The sequence below is a fragment of the Microplitis demolitor genome, chromosome 1 (assembly GCF_026212275.2).
Source record: "Microplitis demolitor isolate Queensland-Clemson2020A chromosome 1, iyMicDemo2.1a, whole genome shotgun sequence".
Lineage (NCBI taxonomy): Eukaryota > Metazoa > Arthropoda > Insecta > Hymenoptera > Braconidae > Microplitis > Microplitis demolitor.
Genome location: NC_068545.1, coordinates 14,146,615 through 14,154,099, shown reverse-complemented (window position 1 = coordinate 14,154,099; position 7,485 = coordinate 14,146,615).

Sequence of the window (7,485 nt, the reverse complement as noted above, 5' to 3'; positions counted from 1 at the left end):
GACTAGATTAGCCTAAACTAGTCTATTAAAAAGTCGCCGGACACGTTTGCCATGCTCTTCGAGTGATGAAGCAAAAATAACAACGTCATCGAGATATACGAAGAGTTCAACGTCTTGTAGACCTAGAAGAACTCTGTCCATAAGTCGCTGGAAGGTAGCTGGAGCATTTTTCAGTCCAAATGGCATTCTAGTATATTCATAGTGGCCATTAGGGGTACTAAATGCAGTTTTCTGCTGGTCTTTTGGATCCATTTTAATTTGATGGAAACTACTAGCTAAATCAAATACTGAAAAATACTTAGCTCCTCCGAGTCTGTCAAGAATTTCGACTATGTTTGGAAGGGGATAAGCGTCGCCTATGGTTTTCTCATTTAATTGACGAAAATCGATTACCATACGCCAACGTTTATTACCTTTGGAATCTGGTTTCTTTGGAACTATCCAAAGTGGTGAATTATATGGGGAAACAGATTCAGTTATTACACCGTCATTTAGCAGCTTATTCACCTGTCGGGCAATTTCTTCCTTATGTACAGGTGGAAAACGATATTGTCTGACAGATATAGGAACTTCGTCAACAGTCGGAATAGAATGTGTCATCATCGTAGTAGCAGGAAGATCGGCTCCAGGGAGGTGAAAAAGAAGCGGAAATTCTCTGATAAGTTCATGCACATGCTCTCTTTCTAGTACGTTTAAATGATCAAGTCGGAGACTGGCGCATATTCGCTCAAATCTATCTTGATCGGTTTCTGGAACATCACTTTCTTCAGAATCATCAAAGAAATCTTCAGAGCTACCGTCACATTCAAAGGGAATAATTTCTTGAGGAGGTACAACTAATTCTATGTCATCTTCATAGGCATTAATTGCATAAACGTAGCAAGTATTATTATTATTTGTAACCAAAGCATTACCAATAAAGATATTCTCGCGAGTTTCAATGCGGGGCAAAAATCCAGTTTTCAAATCTGTTTTGCAGAGATTGATTGGGTTCGTCTTCTAATTGGAGTGTGGTTATTTGTGGTGTATCGAATGGGTCACCGTTAGTATTTTCGAGCGGAATCGGATGTATAGGTTCGGAATCTGCGACTATGGTATTATGATAAAAAGATATTTCAACCTTTTCATTTGTTAGAAAGTCAATACCAATTATTCCGTCAGTTGGAATAGGTAGTGGATTCTCGAGAACATGAAATTTCTCGGGATTTGAGAAGAATGTGATCTCTGTTGTACCCAGAGTATCAAGTCGTTCCGTAGTGATCCCTTTTATTGAAACAGAGTCCCAGGTATCAATTACTGTGCGAGGGGCCAGCGCATCTTTTCTAATTACATTTATGTCAGCACCTGTGTCAACTAGGAAACGAGCTCTGCCGTTTCGCAACTCAGGGGCTGTTAGAGTGACGACTGGTCCTCTACCCTGGACTTCAGACCACATTATGAATTTTCGACTGTTAAGAATCTGATTGTTGGGGGACGCGCTTCCATGGGGTTCGCGCTGTTCGGCGTCGCGTCGTTCCGCCGAACCGCGTTGGAGTTTAAAGGCTCCTTAGGAGGTGCAGGGGAGTTTGGTCTCGAATTATTTTGCTGGTTTTGGGTATTACCGGTATTATTGTTATACCCGTAATTATTTCTATTGTAATTATTATAACCGTTATTGCCATATCTTTGATTGTTATTGTTATTATTACTATCATAATTATTACGATTATTGTAGTAGTTGGGGTTACTATTGTTGTAATTATGATTGGGACTACTTTGATTGTTGTCCTGAGGAGGATAATTCGGGTAGTATGATGGGTTATAAGAAACTGGAGGTGGATATGCTCCAGGGGGTGGGTATTGGTATGGCATAGGAGGTATATATGGTATTGGAGGGAAGTAGCCCGGTGGAGGATAATAGGGGTAGTAACTCCCAGGTGATCGACTTCGTGAACGATAAGGTTCTGAACTACTACGCTCAGAATAATTACGTTTATCACGTGGTGGTGTCGTATCGCGCACCGGAGATCTACTATACGAGTTAGAAGATCTAGTATTGTCTTCGCGAGCGAATCTAAACGGTATTGTGTTTCGACGCTCTTCGTCTTGAAAACTGACCATTCGAGTTCTACGCGGTAGGTCAAGATTCGCGGATTCAGATTGCGCGTAAGCTAAATAATTAGAATTACGGTGAGAGCTACCTCTCAGGTCTTCTTCGAGCCGTAATGCAATTTTATATGCATCGTCGAGAGTACCAGGATTTTGGACACTTACTCCGTATATTAAATCGTCCGGTAGTCCGCATTTAAATGACTCGAGTGCTAATCCGTCTAACATTTTCTTCATCGCAGCTACCTCAGCGTCATTGTTAAAGCTTTCGTTTAGTGCAGTTATTGCATTAGCGCAAATTTTCTTTATTCGGGTATAGTAACTCAGGATCGACTCATTTTGCTTGAGTCGAATGGCTTGAATATCCGCGCAATATTGTGGATACGTTTTCTTAGTGGCGAAATATTCCTTAAGCGCGTCTCTAAGAGTATTCATTGTATTAATTCTTTTATCTGCAATTGCGTCTCTAGCTGTATCCTTGAGTTTAGATTTTACTCCATTAAAATAAGTGTTTACGAGATTTTCTGGTACGATTGTAAGGCCATTTTCTACGTCCTGTAAGAACGCTTGTAAAGGCATGTTTTTACCGTCAAAACTCGGGACTTGCATTAACGCTTGATGCAATGTCATACTTTCCCCGAGGGACGTGATCATTTGATCCGTAATGTTCGCGTGGCGGGTGATATTATGGACTTGTTGATCTAAATCATTATTGTTAGCCTGTGGATCTAACCCATCATTGGCTGGTGGATTCATTTTGATCAATTACTTGGGAAAAGGTTATAGGAGTAATATAGAGATAGTAAGAATGAGAATTTTGGTAAATAGTACGAAGTTAGCAAGAAAATCTGCGATGGTCAAACGCAGGTAAAAGTTGCGTTGATCAGAACAAAAATTATTTACCAATTAATTGTTACCAAATTAAAAATAGCGTTGAATTGAATTTATAATTGTCTCTTGTAAAGTGAGTAGTGTTTTGGATTTGTTAATTGCTTGAATGAAGTGTTGTGTCTGTCTGTGTTTATTTATCCTGAATTTTAGGATTTTTATCGATATTGTTGTGCGGTGAATTATCTATTTCCTGAGTGTTTACAGTATTTGTTAAATTTTTCCTTTTTACAGGATACAGACCCAGTGATCCCTTGTCTAGTATCGCTATTAACTTTCGTATCTGAAATTTTTCCGGCGAGTTTTCTGGTTCTCATTGAATAGTGTTTAAACTTGTGTGTAAAAATGTAAGTGAAATAGGTTTATTTCGTGAAATTACAAATTTTTTTCTCTTCCGAACTTAGGTGATTTGTTTCCTGATTTTGTGAAGTATTTGCTGGGTTTTGTAAGGATAATGGTATTGTTACGGGAGTGTATGGTAACTCTCCTCTATGGTATATTGCGACCAATTTTCGTAACTGGTATTTTCTTCCAGCGCGTTTACCGCGTTTCATTAGATATTTCTAAGTTGTACGCACAAGACACTTTCACGATTGCTCCACAAATCAATTAAATAGTAGGAATACTAAGATAACTGATCTTACGAAATATTACAAGTTTTATGGTTCCTTGAAGGTGGATAGATGAGTAAATAATGAGTAAGTCGCCTGGAGTGCGACAATAAGTCTGCGCAATCCCAGTTGATTCGCTGATAGATTGAATAGAATGCGACAAAAAGTCTGCGCAATTCTAAGCAACCGCAATTAATGAGATAAATTATGAGTGAGTAATGGATAATTCAAGGTTTACCAAAGATGACTTGCAATTTTCAGGTGCAAAAGATAGCAAGTTGTTTGAACGCAAAATTCAGTGGTATTATAAAGTAAGGAATTTATTTATTTATTCATCTATTTATGAATCGCCTTATCCCTAGAAAACCACAAATTTACTTTCACTGAAATTGATTCTTAATTTAATAACTGAATTTATCTGTAATAAATTGAGTTTTCGTCTAATACTTGCATACGCGGATCAAGAGGCGATAATCTATAATTAAATTTCAAAAATCTTTTAAATATATCAACTGGTATGAGTTTGTAATTAATAAAACTTTGTGATCTATTAACGTGTAAATATTTCCTTATGAAAGGGCACGATGGTGCGTCTTCTACGATTGCAATTAATCTTTCTATGTGAAATTTAATTTTTGTACGTTTAGTGCGTTTTAGTGTGGATGAGTTGGGCATAAACGTGTAGTAGTGAGAATTTGTGTAGCTATTAAAATTGTAGGTAACAATAAATTTGAATTTATTAAACTAAAAGTACAGCACTTTTCAACTAAAGCTTTTATTTTTCTTTTTGAAAATATAGTAAAGGTTAAAGATTTTTTTTTTTTTTTTTTTTTTTTTAAAAAGGGAAAATGAAAATAAGTTTTAAGAACAGAATAATAAAAAAAAAATTTATTGCACAAGAATTTTAAGAAAAGAGTCTTAGGAGTGATTTAAAGATTTACTCCAGGATTTTATTAAAAAGATTAACAGAAATTAGTATAGAAAAAGATTTCAGGTAAAGCTTATAGGTTTTGGCGTTCAAATATTTTTAAATTTATTTAAATTGATTTCGACGCGTTTTGATTTTCTGCGATTTTTAGCGGAATTATTTAAAAATTTGAGATAATTGTTTCGGTAATTAATTCCAATGATGGAGTTAAGAAAACTGAATCGGAGTTATTTTTATTTTTAAATGGTAAGAGAAAGATTTCGCTTTTAAATTCAATACGAATGTTTTAAATTATAAAGAAAATTTGTAAAAGAGATTCCTTTTGAAACGAATAGTGAATATTTTTATCTTCAATTTTGAAGGGTTTTTATTTTTAAAATCTAGGAATTAAAAATTTTTTGTATTTAAAATTTTGAGGATTAAGATTTTGGGAATTGAATACTTAAAATAACAAGTTGAAATCTAACTCAGAAATTTCAACAAGGCAGAACGTTGAATATTTTTTTTTTATAATTATAAGAATCGAATAAAATTGTAAAATTTTGATAAAGAACGATTCATCAGCGTATCCCACCGCTGTCACCAAATTTTTCGACTGTCACGATCGAAGTGAGTGAAGGCGACGGGCGAAAGGGTAATTTGAAATCTATTATTTAATATCAGAATGCAGATTTTCCTTTTTCTATAACTCAGTCAAGGAGTTCGATTGAACCTCACGTGGTTAGTGTGAGAATATAGGGATTTAAGCACCGATTATTAATTAATAGATTAATGTATGAAATTATTTTTATTCTGTCATCCAACCAAGGAATTAGAATCACGTGGCTGATATAAGAATGTTATAATTTCATGTTACTCTACAACTTATTTGTCTAATTGTACCGAGCGGATGTACTATAGACGGTCCCGTTCAATGACCTGCGTGGCGTTAGGGTAGGTCAGGGATTTTCTAAGCGAGAGGGATATTGGGTCGATGAATATGGGCCCTCGAGAAGACCGTGTTCTTTCTCTGTCTTACTTTAAAGTTACTATGACTTAAATTACCAGCACTCGAATGCCAGAGAAAAGGACAGTAAATGAAAAGACAAATGTATACAAAAAAAACATGTGTAGTATATTGACAGATTTTAATTTTACAAAATATTATAATAATGAACTTACCCCAATGGGTTGATATACCTGCACACACACTCACTTCAGATTCACCAATTTGAATCTTGTGTACACAGGAGGTTACAATGTTTTTATGGTTTTTATTGAGATTTACAGATTAAATCTTTTCACGAGAATGCTATGCACGCTGAACCGATAGGCTGGCTTTGCTTTCTAGTGAATTTACGATGATATATATATATATATTCTTTAAATGATTTTTATAAGAAGTATTAACTATTCTTGAACAAGGACTCCGATTGCTTAAGCGGTGGACGTCACGTGAAAGAGTTTAGTTAATTTTATCGCGAACTCAAATGATTTTACTCTAGGTATCCAACCTAGGAGTCCAGATGCCTAGGCGTAGGACCTCACGAGGAAAGGTTTTAAAAATAAAATTCAAGTCGCGTAATTTATATTATAAATAAAAGAATCGAGTTGCGATTATCGATCTAGGACCCCCGATTGCCTAAGCGTGGAGCGTCACGAGAACGAATTTTGAAATCGACTCAGTGAGTCTTACTCGTGGATGAATCCGATTATCGATCTAGGACCCCCGATTGCCTAGGCGTGGAGCGTCACGAGAACGAATTTTGGATTCTTACTCGCGGATAGATCCGACAAGGGTTTTAGTTGCGGCGGTAATGACTGACTTTGATTATTTTTCCGGGGTTTTTATATGAAAAAGTTTGAAAGAAAAGTGGGGCCGAAGATGCCTCTTGCATAGGTTAAAGACGAAGAAGACAATAATATAGAAGGGTTTGATTTCTTTTAGACAGCTGAGAATGACATTTTATTACGGGAGTTCTTGGAATTTTGTAGTAAACAGGATGTAAATAGAAAAATAAGTCCGTGGTGTACTGCTTAAAAATAATGTAATTAATATATGATGACATTTATGATCGATATATTACATACTCTAGGAAAATATAATTTTAAAAATAATACAAAATTGAGATGAAAAATCTCTAGTGATAGGTGAAGGAACGGAGAGGTTCTGTGGGGGACCATATAAATTTTTAGAGACTGCGTGTCTATGATGACATTTATTATCAATATTTTAGGTGATTCCGAGAAATGTAATTAAAATTTAAAATAGAAGAGCTTCCTATGGTGGAAAAGGGAAAAGTAAGAATCCGCGGGAGACCGTGAGATTCTGTAAAAACGATGTTTCTCCAAAATATATAGTGACATTTATTACCGATATTTTGGACACTTCTGAGAAATGCAATTAAAAATTAAAAATAAAATAAAATTAGAGATAGATTTCTACATTGGAAAAGAAATAGTAAGGATCCGCGGGAGACGTGAGGCCCATTGGTAACAGATGGTTAAAATAGAAAGGTCGTAAAAATTTGAGTTGAACTAGAACAGGGAAATGTTTTGACAAATTTATTGAGCCCTTTTCGGTGACTTTTATGATGACAAGGGACTCGCGGCCGCGGAAGATTCAGAGAAATCTTTTCGTGGGACATCTGGAAGACATTAAGTCGGTGGATTCTTTATAAGGGATCGGCCGTAGTGGTGCAGCTGTGCATAGAGAAATAAAGACGTACTATTTTCTAGTTGCTTGTTCTTATCTACGTCTCTCTCTCTTGTAACTTGACCGCTCATACTCGCATACCTTTCTGTGGGAATTCAGAGCAAGCCCAAAATACGTCATAGATATCCACATATGGTCAACGTACGCATACATATAACACTCACATATGTACAAACTCATGCACATATACACAAGTGCGGATACTCCTGTATTATTGTATCTTTGGTGAGTGTGCTCCGAATTCTCCAGGTTAATTCTTATAAAATAAAAAAAAA